The sequence below is a fragment of the Capsicum annuum genome, chromosome 11 (genome assembly GCF_002878395.1).
Source record: "Capsicum annuum cultivar UCD-10X-F1 chromosome 11, UCD10Xv1.1, whole genome shotgun sequence".
Classification (NCBI taxonomy): Eukaryota; Viridiplantae; Streptophyta; class Magnoliopsida; order Solanales; family Solanaceae; genus Capsicum; species Capsicum annuum.
In genome coordinates, this window is record NC_061121.1 from 7227477 (window position 1) to 7244495 (window position 17019).

Genomic DNA, 17019 nt, shown 5'->3' on the forward strand with positions numbered 1-17019 from the left:
TAGAAAAGCTAAAGACTAATGAAGATAAACTGAAGTCTATAGCTACAAATCAGCTAACTCAGCAGTGTGCAGAGCTATGTCGATCGGAAGACATTAAAGTTCTAGAGCTAGAAGGAGACGATGGGACACTCCATAAAACCCATAACGCTTATCAATCTACTTCTGCAGGTACAATCAGAGGAGTTAGTAGACAAAGATATCAGAACATAAATATGAATAAGATATTTGAGAAACCGTTTATACCAAAAACACAAAAAGATCCCTTGTTCATACCCCCACAAATTACCACATACCGAGATAGTCTGAACCAAGATAAAAAAGTTTACAACTATACAGCCCAAAAATACATAGAAAATATCTACAGAGTACAAACTTTTCTAAACCTTAACCCCAGAGCTACAAATATCAAAGAACCAAACATAGATTATATAACCCCAAAATTACAAGGTTGCAACAAGCGAATTGCACTACCCAAAATCAACCCAAGCTTAATAAAAACTTGTTTTGACTATGGATTATTAAATACCAAATACACCCAAGACGGAAAGAACTAACAGCTATGAAAGAATTACATAAAATATTCACCACCTATAAAAGAATAACCAAAGGAAATCTATTTTATATAAAGTGTTATACTGCACCAGCAGAGATATTATATGACGAAATAAAACCAGTTATACAAGTTGTAAAATAGGATTAACCAGAGATATGATTATACCTAAAGATATTATGCAACAGCCAGAGATATCCAGAATTGAGATACCTGATTTCTACGCAAATAAACGACTCATTGAACTAGCTACAATTATTCAAGAATTAGCAAATAATTATACCAATGGAAATCCAATATGGAGCTATTATTCAAGAGACCATCAGATGATTTATTCAAATTCAAAAGAACTACGACAAACAAATATGGAAGATGTTAGGCAATGGATAATGACATTACTTAACCCAGAAAAATAATCTACTGCAAGAGCAATTAAGAAAGGATTTATTTCAGACGGATTATTGACAAGATATTGCAAGATAATTGGACACAAATATCCAGACCATCAATGATCGAGATGTAATGTAGAAGATAATATTATCCCAGAAGTCCACCTAGAATAAAAGAATCAAGAAGATAAGCATGTCAGCTGGAAAATACAAGATAAGAAGCAATAATGGAGATATGGAAAAGCAGCAGATACGACAACGAGAAGATATCAACGGAGTAATAATAGAAGACAAGATATTAAATTCATTTTACGTAAAGTTTTTGTATAGGCTAGATTTTTAGACTTTTAGCCTTTTTTAGACTTTCTGGGCTTTTTGACTATAACATTAATAATTCTTGTCTCATTAGGAGACTTTTTTAGACTAATTTTAGAAAACGTGAAAGAAATGTGAATACTTTTGTAAAGATTCATTCAGTCTATAAATAAGAGGAACCGAAGGCATTGCAAAGCAAGCCTTCATGTGTTGAAGCACATATACTCTTTTCTGTCCGCAACAAATATTTTGCCTAGTTATTAAAAAACAGATTTATTTCAATGGAAAAAGATATGGAGGAACAAACCTCAGAAATATCAAACCTACCCGAACAAGTATATTTATTTATAATTATGAATAGCTAAATCATAATTCCCAACAATCATGGTATGATAAAATAAATTCATGTTAGTTACTTTATAGTAGAATTATTCGAAGAATAATATGTTAAGAAGTTTATTAGCAAAGTGGAAACGGAGAAAAATTTCTAAGAAATATGCCATCCTAAAGGTGAAACCAATGAGGCAAGAAGCCGTGGTGGGGAGTAACCAGAGTAGAGGCGCTGTTTAAGGGAAAAGTATCCAAATTACCATGCTAATAGTGACCTAAGAACATGTTATTTAACAATAATCTAGTATATAGTAATCTAAGATGACCATATTTTGTTATGTACATGATTGAAGGGAATATTTTGAAAATAGCAATTTTATGAAAATGAATAATTATTTATCTGATGTGATGATAGATAAATTTAAAATACTTATTTTGTATGCATTTAAGGATATAAAAGTAGTAGATATAAGAAAAATCATATTAAAAAAAGCATTTGGTAAATATTATATGACTAGAATAAATTACATACCATACCTACCTAACTACTCTTACAAATACTTACCATGATAAATTACATATATCTAGAATATTTGGAAAAAGATATGAGAAACATACAGTTAATAGAAAAACAGATGCAAGTAAATATAGACAAATACATGGAAACTAAAGATATAAAATATATAGAATTTCTTAATGAAAATATGCAAGAACTACTAAGACTAAAACAAACAACTACAAAATATTATAATAAAATATTTAGTCAATTTTAAATGATAGATAATCTTAAAGTCTTAATCTTATATATACTTAGAGATATAGAAATTATAGATATTAAGAAAATAATATTAGAAAAAGTATTAGACTATGAAATTGAAACTATAAATTGAATAGCACAGTTATACCTGAATAATTACCCAGAAGAATATTATTCAGATTAAGAGATGTTAGAATATATTAGAAAAACTAGATAAAATCAAGATAATCTAAATAAAGAAATTAATTATAGAAATCGAATTAGAAAAATAATGGAGAATCTAAAAGAAAAATTAATATGGATAGAAGAAACCTTAGAAAATTTAGAAAAAAGTACATGTGATAGTTTATATAATTTAAAAAACTCGCTACGAGAAGAACAACACAAAATAATAAATAACATTGAAAATCTAGAATTAGATATACATTACAGTACAATTAGGATAAATTATTATACCGAAATCTGTAACTCTGCAATTACTACAGGATAAAATAATAAACTACACAAATTAATGAATACATCTTACGGAAAGAATAAATTATTAAAAGATATTGAAACAAAATTTAAGAAATATCCACGCACAAATAAAAATAGATTCATTATACATATAATAGATCTACTTTACAAGTATATTCATCTATATAACACATATTACATATTGCTAATTTTAACATTAAATTCCTATTTGTATCTTTTTTTTTCATCTTGTTCTTTTTCTATTGTTGTCATACTACCAAATTCATCTTTTATAGCTGCTTCATATTTTTTTTAATAATTCTATAGGTGTTAGTTTAGTTGTTGCTGATGATGTTCCTTCTGTAGGTTTATTAGTTCTTAATACCTTCTTGCTATTTTCAGTTAAATTTGAAAACTATAATTTCATTGTTCCTATTAGTGTTCTTTCTATATATTCTGGTGCATCTGTTATGTTTATATTATTATCTAATAATTGTTTTGTCATATATCCTATCCATAATTGTATTATTTTTTCTGTATCTATTACACAGTCTAAGTCTAAAAAGTTATAATTTTTATTAACTATTTGTTTTGGTGTCCATTTGTCATATTCATTCTTTAGATTATATCTTTTAAACTTATTCTTATAATATGTAGGTTTTATTATTTCTGATGTTCTAGGTATTATATTTTCATCTTGTTTTTTTTTATCAAGAGTATTTATTTATGTGTTGATATTTTCTAAGTTTTCTTCATTAATTACTTCTTGTTTTTCGTTGATTTCTAAATTTTTTGTATTTGTTAATATTTCTGTATATGTTTCACTATCTTCTAAATCATAATTACCTGTCTCTTCAACATATATATTATTTATTTCTAATTCCTTGTTTTTTATTTCTTTATTGTTTATTTCTAATTTTTTTTAAATTGATTTATCTCGTTTAGTAATTTTTGTTGTTTATCTTTTTTTTTCTTTTCCTTTTGTCTTTGTTCATACAAATCTTTTAACATTTGTAGTTCTTTTTCTAATTCATCAATCCTACTATTTTTAGTTTCTTCTATTTTTCGTATTTCTTCTGTAGTTTGTTGTTTTATTTTTTCTATTTCCTTTTTCCTATCTATTTCTTCATTTTCTCTTTCTATTCTTACCATAGCTGTCAATTTATCTTCTAATTTTAATTCTTCTTTTTCTAACATTAGATATAAATGTTCACCTATTTTCTTATATCTTCTTCCTAGATTAGAAAATACTATTTTTATTTTTAATTCTTCGTGATTTTCATATATTTTTTCATCTATTATAAATTCTTCTTTGTTCATTTTATTGTAAATAGTTCATGTTGATATATATATTCTAAACTATCTATTTGTGATTCTAATTTTGATATTTCATCTTTTTGTGTATTTATTGAGTTTTCACTAACTCCGGCAAATATATTATAATGTAGTTTTTCTATTCTTATTTTTAATTCTTTACGTTTTTCAGAAATAATTTGTTTTAGTTCTTTGTATTTATTTAAACCATATTTATAATATCTTGGTGGATATCTAAATCTAATTTTATCATAATTAGGTGGTATGTGTCTCATTCTTCTAGATTTTAAATGGATTATTAATTTTGCTTCAATACTAGATATTAAGGTAATTAGGTAAGCTAATCTTTGTGGGTTTTCTTTTGTTTTATTTAGATCTATATATTCTGAATGATTACTAATTAAGGATTCTTTAATTTTTCTAAAAGTTTCTCTATTTTTAAATGTTCTTCTCATAACTAATTCAATCCAATCTAAATTCAAACATATATGCTACTGCTGTATTTTTTTAAATAACTGCGCTCTGATACCATTAGTAGGGGGTGCGGATCCGCACCCCTAAAATAGGCTTATACGAGAGCCAAAAAGATTATGTTTGAGCTGAAGTCGTACCTCAAATGGATATATTTATTTTATTTTTATTTTTTTCCCAATTAAAAATAGAAGAAAGGGATAAATATTTTGGAGGGAAAGGTAAATATTTTAGTGAAAAATTTAAGCTACACTTTTAAAGTGTTGTTTTAAAATTATAAAAAAGACACGCTTAAAAATGTATTAAATGTATAAATAAGTATTGCCAATTAGATTATGATTTGGTAACGCTTATAAAGTGTGGCATATACCATTATATACAATGCTTTTAAAGTATTATAAAAGATAAATGTGGCTAAAAGCTAAAAACTGCCTCAAAAGAATAATCAAATATATTTTAGGCCATACTTTATAAATGTAGTTTAGATTTAGTATGGCCAAAAGAAAAAAATGTTATAGTGTCTCCACAAAAAAATTCACACACGATCTGCCATATTCGAGGATTACTTTTAAAGAAGAAAGATTTGGTTGACTCTTTTGTCTGAATTATTTAATGTAAGTCTTCCTGAATTCTAATTTTCAATGCTCGGGCCAGCAACTAGTACAATTTCACAACGCTAATATATTTACAAGTGGACATCATTAATTAATCTGTCGAGCGTAGGTCCTCTCCATTATTGCAAGTCTTATTCCTCATTATAAATTAAAGTAGGGCCAGCAGTAGTAATTTGTTGTTAGTTGTTACTTTATGGCAATGTGAAAAACAACTTGATAATTGCAAACTTCTATCGTATTGAGCCAACTAATACCAACAATAGACAGTCTAGTAGAGGAATATATATATTAAACTACCTTTTTGCAGTCAATCGACTAGTTGTATATCCACTTAGAAACCCTATGGAATTGAAACTTTAGATGCCGTGTTTTTATTATTATAGTATTTGATATGCACTTTAATTTTTTTCTTATATTTGTTATGGTATTCAATTTTTTATATGATAAATTATGAAATACAAAATATCATACAGAAGATAGTTCTACATATTATTATGATACTAATAAATATAAAAATTAGTATTAGTGTAGAACTAATGGCTAAGACATTGAAATTTGTCTACTCTATCTCTATTGAAATACTTTTTGTGTAATCAATTAACAAAGAGAATTGCTTATACTTTGTTTTAAATAAGTCTACATGTTTAAGGTTTTGATATGATATCATATAATTGAAATATTTCTTGGAAACTTGAAATAATAATTCTCTATTATATAGTATAAATACATCACGGTAAACAAACTATGACTATTAATTTTCTGTGACATAAAATATCGAAATCAAACTTAAAAATATCAAATTAAACTAAATTAATTTAATATTTCTAAAAATTAAAATTAATAAACCAAAATTTCCAATAGCTTACAATGTCCAGTACCCCTAATATGTAGAGTTGTTGAATTGTCGTTGGGTGCATTAGAAAGTTCTTATGTTTCAAAATGATCGAATTTGACTTGACATAGATTTAGAAATTAAAAATAAAATAAAATTTTGTATTTCTAAATTAAAGTTATGTCAAATATATTAAATTACCATTTAATTTTGTGAATTTAGATATATCATGTGGAATGATGAAATTAAAATATTATTCAAAAAGAAAAAGTATCATTCATTTTGAAATGCATTAAAAAAGAAAGTAGTTCTTTCTGAGAGAGAGAGTGACAAATATCAGAAAGACTTATTAAACAATTCAGTCAACTCTTAAACAATTCTTTTCTGCACATCACGTTGTTTATATATCTCGGTTGGAAAACAGGCATACCCAGGATCAGTTGCATGTAATGTAGACAACTAACGTAAACACATACTTCACGCGAAAAGTGCTTAAAATTAATTAGGAATACCTCTTTAAGTGAATCGGTCTACGAATTTGCGATCTTTTACAATGATCCTAAATTCACAATCGAACTCTCTCAATGCTTGAGTGGCAAGTACTGAATAGAACACTCAATTTAATTTTTAGGCTAGGGGAATTCCTATTTATAGAGATACTCTCCCAGTCCACGGAGGAAACAAAAGCACACGCCTCTTTCTACTTGAACAAGCACATAAGGTGACTTCTCCTTTTCGCATAGAAAATAAATTTTTAAGTTCTAGTTTAATATGAGCACTGTAGGGCCACAGAATTAATTATTGATGCTCCCTATTATGATAATAATTCAAAACACTAATTTGAATTATTTTTACCATAATAAATTATAAATTACAACAACAACAAACCCAGTGAATTCTCACCAAGTGAGGTCTGGAGAGGATAAAATGTACGCAGTCCATACCGCTAATTTTGAAAAAGTAGATAATAAATTTAAATTATTTCACTAAAAATTCGTAATTGCACTCCTTTATATTTATTTTTAATTTTTTTATTACATAATTATTTAATTTTTCGTGTAAAGATTATAGATAATAATCAATAAATTAAATTACTGACAAATTTGATATAATGATTAATTTCCTTTAGAGCAATGCTTAACGTATATCGGATTCATAAATTCACCAGTTGGGTATCCACATGAATTCCACCAACTAACTTATTATTGCTCTAATATATATTATTATCAGTGAATATACCAAGAATACTGACTCATTCTAGAATCTCACCTTTTAATAAATCAAAACGATAAATAATAGTCACAGATCATAATAGTTATATCAAGATTGAGAAAATAAGTACATTTAATAGTTTATAGAATATGTTTTTATCAGACAGTTTAAAACAACTATCTATACTCGGTCATGTTCAATACATACAAAATGTACTAGCATGAGAAGTTGGAACTATGTCATTCTCGTAATCAAGGTAAGTTACATTTAATCCATACTACAATCATTTTGATGGTTTGTCCAAATTTTCATCTACGATTGTGAACTATAACTTTAACTTATAAGCACTGATGATTTAATCTTCTATGTTAAAGCTTTAACTCTATACACCAAATCATCTATAATATAAGTTTAGAACACATATATGACAATGATCTATTTAATGTAATAATTTATTGAATTGAATAAATAAATAAATAATCGTTCAATAAATGATACTACATTAAAATCACATGGTTTATAGTATATCCTAACAATCTCCCACTTAGACTCATAACTATGCATCCAAAACTCTAACACCCAATCTTTCTACATAACTTTTAAAAGGCTTATGTGGTAAAGCTTTTGTAAAAGGCTTGTCAGGTTGTTTTCTGATGCAATCTTTGCAACCACCACATCTCCTCTTTGCACTACGTCTCGAATCAAATGATATTTATGCCCAATGTGTTTGGACTTTTTATGACTCCATAGTTTCTTTGAATTTGCAATTGCACCACTATTATCATGATAAATTATAAGTGACACTTCTATCGCAGAAAAAATCGTCAAGTCTTTGTGAAAGTTTCTGAGCCATACTACCTTCGAACCTGCTACATATTCGGCATATATGGTGAAATCAACAACACAAGTTTGCTTGATACTCCTCCAATCAATAACTACACCTCTCAAAATAAACACATTTTTAAAGGTCGACTTTCTAGAGTCCTTGTCAGACTGAAAATCTGAGTTTGTGTACCCTATAGGCACCAACTCATTTAAATGGTAAATTAGCATATAATCCCTAATCCTTTATTCAAGTACTTGATTATATGCTTAACTAATAGCCAGTGTTCTCGTCCAAGGTTAGACTAAAATCTGCTAACCATACCCACAACAAAACGAATATCAGGTCTAGTGCATAACATCACATACATGAGGCTTCCCACAGTTGATGTATAAGGAACTGCCTTCATATTTTCTATCTCCTCATCTATCTTAGGGCATTTTTACTTAGAAAGAGAAACTTCATGTATAAAAGGAAGAAATTCTTTCTTGGAATCATGTATGCTGAACCGGGTAAGAATTGTATCAATATAAAGAGCTAAGGTAAGCCTAGCATCTTTTTCTTGCGATTGCGTAGAACCTTGATCCCAAGGATATGAGTAGCTTCTCCCAAATCTTTCTTATCAAAATTACTGGATAACCATTCCTTAACTGAATTCAACAAGCCCACATTATTTTTTATGACCAATATATCATCTACATATAATACTAGAAACACCACTTTGTCTCCATTTCACTTTTTGTACACACAAGACTAATCAAGACACTATTCAAAACTAAAAATCTTAATTGCATCATCAAAACAAGTATTTCATGCCCCAGAAGCTTGTTTTAATCCATAAATAGATCTCTTAAACGTGCACAACATATGTCTTTTCTCCTTTTCATTGAAATTATTTGGCTGTCGTATATAATGCTCTCATCAAGGCTTTCATTAAGAAAAGTTGTCTTGATATCCATTTGCCAAATCTCATAATCATAATAGTCAATAATGAATAAGCTAATTCTAATAGACTTAAGCATGGCTACTAGCGAAAAGGTTTTCTCATAATCGATTCCTTCTTTCTGAGTAAACCCTTTCACAACAAACCTAGCTTGTAATTTTTGCACTTTTCCATCCACTCCTATATTTTTTTGTAGATCCACTTGCATCTAATGGGTTTGACTCTATTTATAGATGGTTCTACAAGATCTCAGACTTTATTGGGGTACATGAACTCTATTTCTGATTTCATAGCAATAATTCATTTATCTGTATGTTTATACTGTAGTGCTTTATCGTAATTCATGAGCTCAGTATTAAAATATTAAGGGATTCTATTAAAAGACTTTTCTAAGAGTACATATCGAGATGGTTTTCTTATCTTTCTCCCACTATGATGAGGCATTATAGTTTAAGGGTCGGTATAGAGGCAACTACACTATTATGATCTTGTGGTTGAACCACATTATTTGCTAGATTTTGAGTCTCTATATTATTCTCATCACCTTTCGGTGTTAGTACATTAATCACTTCTTCATCTAGTGCACCCTCACAACTTTGATGCAATGAATTTTCAAAAATTTGTACTTAAAAAACTGTGTGTTTATTAACATCTCTCCCGCTACTAAAATGCAATATTATGTTAATTCTAACATTTGGAGTTTGAATTAGGTTTTTATTATCGCTTGTATGTTGTCTCGTTATCTCTTTCTTTAATTCCCATAAATTTAGCTTACATCTGAAAATGTTGTTTGTTAAAAAATCCTTTTTTAGAAACTTGCCATTGGTACTTACAACAACCTTCTTTTCTGTAGGATTGTAAAATAGGTCACCTTTCATTCCTTTAGGGTACCTAATAAAAACACATACTTCTAATCTAGGTTTTAACTTTTATGCCTTTTCTTTTAGCACATGTGCTAGACATTTCTAAATTTGAACCTGTTTCAGACTAGGTTTATGATCACTCCATAGTTTTATGGATGTCACATGTACCGACTTGGAAGAAACTAAGTTCAAAATATAGTTTGCAACTTCTAATGCATAAGCCCAAAAAGAAGAAGGGAAATCAGAGTGGCTCATCATAGATGTAACCATTTCTAAAAGAGTCATGTTTCTTCTTTTTGCTACATCATTCTGTTGTGGAGTTCTAGGTGCAGATATTTGAGACGTTATTTATTGTTATGATAAGTAACTAATGAACTTGTTGGATAGGTACTCACCATCATGATCAGATCGTAGGGACTTGATATATTTCTCATGTCGTTTCTCCATTTCTGTCTTAAATTCTTTAAATTTTTTAAGGCATTCAGACTGACGGTACAACAAATAAATATATCCATATTTTGAGTAATCATCAATGAAAGTCACAAAATACTCATAGCCACCTCTCACTAGAACGTTCATTGGACCATATAAATCAAAATGAATTATCTCGAATTTATCATTTGCTTTATTTTCTTTTGAGGGAAAAAGTCCCTTAGTCATTTTTCCTTCTAAATAGGAATCACATGTTGGTAGTACCACCACTTTTAATTACTCTAAAGATCCATCCCGAACCAACCTTAAAATCTTGTTTAGATTTATGTGACATAGATGCAAATTCCATAAATAAGTCATATAAATTAAAAAGAATATTTTCTTTTATTTGAAAGGTTAACATTATTCAGCTCAATGGTTTGTTGAGGTTCAGGAGAGACATTAATAATTAAAAGATTGTGAATCAATATATCAATAGAGATAAAATATTTATTATAGCTAATAACTGAACCGTTATCAGAAAAAATAATATCATAACAATATCTCAAAGCTCTAGAAATTGACATCAAATTTCTTGTAACAACAGTTGTATACAATGTGTCTTTTAAAATTATACCATTATGAAATGAAATACTAATATTTCCTAATGCGAAAGCTGGAGCTGTTGAACCATTAGCCTGAAAAACACTACCTTCGCCTTTATTCAGCTTGCATGTTTGTTGAAATCTCTGAAAAGTAGTGTAGATATGATGAGTGAATCCTGAATTTACACACCATGCAGTGGTGGAAATAACCACTAAACATGTTTTAGCGACAAGTGAAAGTGAATCTAGCTTGTTTTTCTACTTGCTTAGGAAAAACTGGACAATGTGTCTTTTAATGGTGTAAGACCCCATAATATTCTAAGTTTGATTCAGCTCATAGTTGCATGCTTAAGGGGACCAAGGCTTGAAAATTTTACTAAGTGTTGAGGACTTAGTCATTTTCAAGACCCCTAAACTTTGATGATTTTATTTTTGGTCTTCCCGACCTCGAGATATTGGTTTTTAAGTTGATTCGTAGTTAGGGAGGTTAAAAGTATGTCTCGAGTGAGTATTGAAACTTTCAAAAGAGTTTTGTGACGTGTTTGGATGGCTAAAACAGTGAGGCCTCGTGCCCTGCAGAGTGTTGGCCGTTTGACTCCAGCAGGGGTCACGACGCATTAGGGTGTTACGCCCAGCTTTATAATTCAAGTTCTCAAGGGGAATTTGAGTCATTTACCTCATTTTATTTCATCCATAACATGATTTGGGGCTTTCAAAAGGGCATTATTTGCCCCTTTACCTTCAAAAATCAATCTTACCCTCCTTATCCCCCAAGAACAAATTCAAGATTTTTTCTGATGAAATCAAGAGTTCAAGCTTCCAATAATTCAAGAAATCTTTTAGAAATCATCTATTAAGGTTGTGGAATGTTTATCCATGGGCCTCTTTCACCCATGTAGCCCCAAAACCCTATTTTGTTTTAATTTATGAGTTTTTATATATTCAAGATGAAATAAATCCTTGAATATCTTGTTAATTCAGTTACAAGTTATGGTTATAAGTGTTTTCAAGTGGAATGAATCATATCATGTTTTGAGTGTTACAATTCCCATGTCATGTTCAATTTATTTGAGGATAAATCCCAAATTAGGAATTTATCCATGTAATCATATTTTTTCTGTATGTTTAAGATATTCCCATCTTCAAGTATATGATTCTCATATGTTTGATAAAATGTCTATGTTTTGGGCCTTTGAACAATGGCTTCCAACTCCAGTCTTATTCTTTAATATTGTATTATGATTATTCAGTGTTGGCGGGTTATAAACACCCGATACCTACATGTTTACTTACATTTTAGATTTTCAAAGTAATGATTTTAGTTAAACCATGAATATTATTACTATTCATTTATTTGTTATGATCGGATCATGATGAGCAATGTCAGTTGTTATGTTTAATTCAATTTAGCTCAGTCAGTATCAATATCAGTATCAGTTCAGTTGGGAGTAGGATTTAGCACCGAGCAAGCCCAGGGATGGGGGCTCACCTATCAGTAGAGGGTGTGACCCTTATTAGCAATCCCTGAGTTACAGAACTACGTAACTAGTGTAGGTTTGAGATGTCCACCTACCAGTTGAGGATTGACACATATCTCATGAGGTCACCTGCTAGTAGAGAGTGACTCCTTCTTCCTTCGAGACACCACTTTAGTGGGTCCACACATCAAGTGTTAGTACCCATATCACGGTATTGATACCCTTCTAACTAGGGTTATAGGTTGGACCCGATTAGCTTAGATTGGGGCATGTCAGTTACATGATACCTCCCATAGTCTCAGTATAATATTCAGTGTATTTCAGTTTAAGTTTGCTCAACTATACAGATTTTCAATTATACAATTTTTAGTCTTTCAGATTATAGATTATCTCAGAAATATGTTCATGCTTGGTCTTGCATTCTTAGATATTACATGTTTATACATTTATGCTCAGTTACCTCATGAATTTTAGATAGTTTGCATCTCATATACAAGTACATTCAAAGTACTAACCGAATATTTTTCCTTGCGCTATGTTGTATTATAACATAAGTTTGGATGCACAGTTTCTCGACCGTTCTTAGACAGCTCAGTGTTACTCAGCATCAGTGGTGAGTCCTCATCCATCGAGGACATGATTACTTATGCTAGTTATTTTAGTATTTCTTTATGTTCAGTCAGGCGAAGTTAGTTGTGAGCTTGGCCCATCAACTCCTCATGATGTTTAGAGGCTTTCAGACAGTTAGTCAGTTTTTTAAGACTATTAGATATTTCAGACATGTTCTTATTGCTTATTTTAGTACTCAGCTTCTTAGCATCTTATTAGTTTACCTTCCGCACATGTGTTGTATTTCTACTTTGTTCAGTGCTCATAATAGTTACCGGCTTATGAGTTAGCTCGTGGTCACTTATAGCCATAAACACCATTGTTGTGACTAGGGGGTAGACTTGGGTTATGGAAAAGCTTGGTATTAGAGACTAAGGTTTTAAATTGTCTTAAAGAGTCTGAAATCCCTTATTGAGTAGAGTCTTATGCATGGGTGTGAAGCGCGCCATACTTATGGACAAGAGGCTATAAGACGTATGTAGGAAAGTTTTATTTCTTTTAGTATTCATGTCATGTGAAAGAGCATGATCTCTATTTGAACTTTGTTTATAACTCATCTTTTATTTTGTTTATAGATAATGCCCCTCAGAAGAAATAACGAAAGATGGAATAGGGATCAACCCACACCACCACATGTTCAGGAAGATCTCCCGAATGAGCATGTCTCTTAAGTTGAATTCAAGGCTGCTTTCATGACCTTTTAATATTTAGTAGCTTCTCAGAACAACCCAGCAGGTTATTGTCCCAGCCAATCCAGTGGCAAATACAGCTGTAGCTAGGATTTGGAATTTCACCCAGATGAATTCCCCTTTATTTTTGGGGTTTAAGCTTGAGGAGGATCCACATGAGTTTCTGGATATGGTACAGAAGGTGACTGATATCATAGGCATCTTTTAGAGTGAGAGTGCAGAGTTGGCTGCATATTAGTTGCAGGATATAGTTCACACCTAGTTTAAGTATTGGAAAGAGGATCGAGGTGTTGATGTAGGGCCTTTAGAGTGGAAGGAATTTTCCATAACTTTCTTAGATAGGTTCTTCCCCCTGGAGTTGAGGAAAGCTAAGGTTTAAGTGTTCATTAATTTAAATTAGTAAAGTATGAGTGTAAAGGAGTACTTGCTTAAGTTCACTCAGTTGGCGAGGTATGCTCCTACTATGTTGGCGGATAATAAATCCAGAATGAGTAAGTTTGCTTCTGGTGTATCTGATAATGTGGTCAAGGAGTGTAGGACAACTATGTTGATTAAAAAGATGAACCTATCTAGACTCATGGTTCATGCTTAACAAATTGAGAAGGAGAAGAATAAGGAGAAGGAGAGAGAGAATAAGTAGGCCAGACCAAGTTGTTTCAACTTTTCTCAGTCAAGGTCAGAAGGTGGTAATCGTTCTTAGTTCTATGAGAAATCTTTATCCCCAATTCCATCTTCAGCTAGTGCACCGGTGCTTAAGTTCAGGCAAGGCAGTAGGGAAAGAGCATCAGTCTCTAAGACCCAGGGTAGTGTCACAGTGGCCATACAAATCCGTTCTGCAAGAAGAGTGGTAAGCATCACCAGGGTGAGTGTAAAGCTAGTAATGATAGGTGTTTTAGATATGGCAAGCTAGGCCAAAGGTCAGGGATTTCTCGAGTGCTGGTCAATAGGGTCAGTCCAATTGTTCTTCAGCCCTAGTAGGTCACCCGACTTAGTAGGGTGCCATATCTAATGCCACCAGTGGGCAGCCCCAGAATAGTTTATATGCTCTCCAGACTCGGCATGATCAGGAAAGTTCTCCTGGTGTAGTTATGGGTGTGTTACATGTCTTTCATCTTCATGTTTATGTGTTATTAGACCCCAAAAATTCACTTTCTTTTGTGACTTCTTATATAGCCGTCAACTTTGGCATCAATCTAGAAATATTAGTAGAGCCTTTCTCAGTGTCTACCATAGTGAGTAAATCTATTATAGCCAGGTGGGTATACAGAAATTGCTTGATCACAATACCTCATAAAGTCATCTCAATTGATCTTTTGGAGCTAGAGATGATTGATTTTGATGTCATTCTAGGCATGGATTGGCTCCCCTCATGTTATGCCTCAATTGATTATAAAAATAGAGTTGTTTAGTTTTAGTTTCCTAATGAACAAGCCATTGAATGAAGGGGTAGTACATTAGTGCTTAGGGTTTAGATTGTTTCATATCTTAAAGCAAGAAATATGATATCTAAGGAGTGTGTTTACCATCTTGTTCAAGTTAACGACTCTAGTTCTGAGACTCCAAGTCTCGAGTCAGTTTCAATAGTAAGGGAATTCCTAAATGTGTTCCTTGAAGATCTTTCTGGAGTTTCTCTTAAAAAGGAAATTGACTTTCGAATAGATCTCCTTCCAGATACCCAATCTATCTCTATTCCACCTTATAGAATGGGTCCATCTGAGCTTAAGGAGTTGAAAAAATAGTTAAAAGATCTCTTAGATAAGGGTTTTATAAAGTCTAGTGTTTCTCTATAAGGTGCTCTAAACCTGTTCGTGCATAAGAAAGATGGTTCTCACAGAATGTGAATCGATTACCATTATATGAACAAAGTCACCATCAAGAATAAGTATCCACTCCCCATAATTAATGAACTGTTTGACCAACTTCAGGGTGCTAGTTATTTCTCTAAGATATACCTCAGATCCAGCTATTATCAGCTCAGAGACAAAGAATGTGACATCTTGAATACAACTTTCAAACCTTGGTATGGTCACTTCGAATTCCTAGTTATGTCTTTTGGACTAACAACTACCCCTGCAGCTTTCATAGACTTGATGAATAGGATATTCAAGAAGTACTTGGATATGTTCCTCATAGTCTTTAGTGATGACATCCTTGTCTATTCCCGCAGTGAGAATGATCATGAAGGCCATTTGAGAATTGTATTACATACCCTTAGAGCTCATCTATTGTTTGTTAAATTTAGTAATTGTGAATTTTGGCTAATATCAGTATCTTTCCTTGGCCATATTATTTTCAGTGATAGCATTAGAGTTGACCCTCAAAAGACTAAAGTGGTGAGAAACTGGCCTAGACCCATCTCTCCATCAAACATAAGGTGTTTCTTGGGTCTGGCTGTGTATTATAGATGATTTTTTGAAGGTTTTTCTTCTTTTACATCCCTTATGTCTCGACTAACTTAGAAGAAGGTCAAATTTCAGTGGTCATATTCTTGCGAGAATAGTTTTCAAGAGTTGGAAACTCGGCTCACTTTTGCCCTAGTCTTGACCTTGCTAGATAGTTCAAATGGGTTTACAGTTTACTGTGATTCTTCTAAAGTTGGTCTTGCTTGTGTTTTGATGTAGAGAGGCAAGTTCATAGCCTATACCTCTAGATAATTTAAACCCCATGAAAAGAATTATCCTACCCATGATCTTGAATTGGCAGCTGTTGTATTTGCCTTGAAAATTTGGAGACATTATCTTTTTGGGATTCATGTTGATGTGTTCACAGATCATAAGAATTTACAATACATGTTTACATAGAAAGATTTGAATCTTTGTAAGAGAAGGTGGCTTGAGTTATTAAAATATTATGATATGAGTGTGTTGTATCTCTGGGCAAGGCCAATGTAGTGGCAGATACCCTTAGTAGGTTGTCTATGGGTAGTGTTGCTCATGTTGAGGAGGATAAGAATAATTTAGTTCATGACATTCATCAGCTTGCTAGATTAGGTGTTCAGTTAGTTGATTCAGCTGAGGGTAGTATATGGGTTCAGAATGGTTCGAAATCTTCCTTTGTTACTGAAGTGAAAGAAAAGTAAAATAGAGATCCTAGTTTGGTTAAGTTGAAGGAGACAGTTAAAGATTAGAAAGTAGAGGCTTTCTCCCAAGGGGGAGATGATGTGCTTCGTTGTTAGGGTAGATTATATGTTTCGTGTGTTAATGGCTTGAAACAGTGAATACTTGTAGAAGCGCACTGTGCGTGATACTCTATCTATCCAGGAGCCTCTAAGATATACTAAAAATTTGTAGGAAATCTATTGGTGGAGTGGTATGAAAAGGATATTGCAGAGTTTGTCTTTAAGTGTCTAAATTGTCAG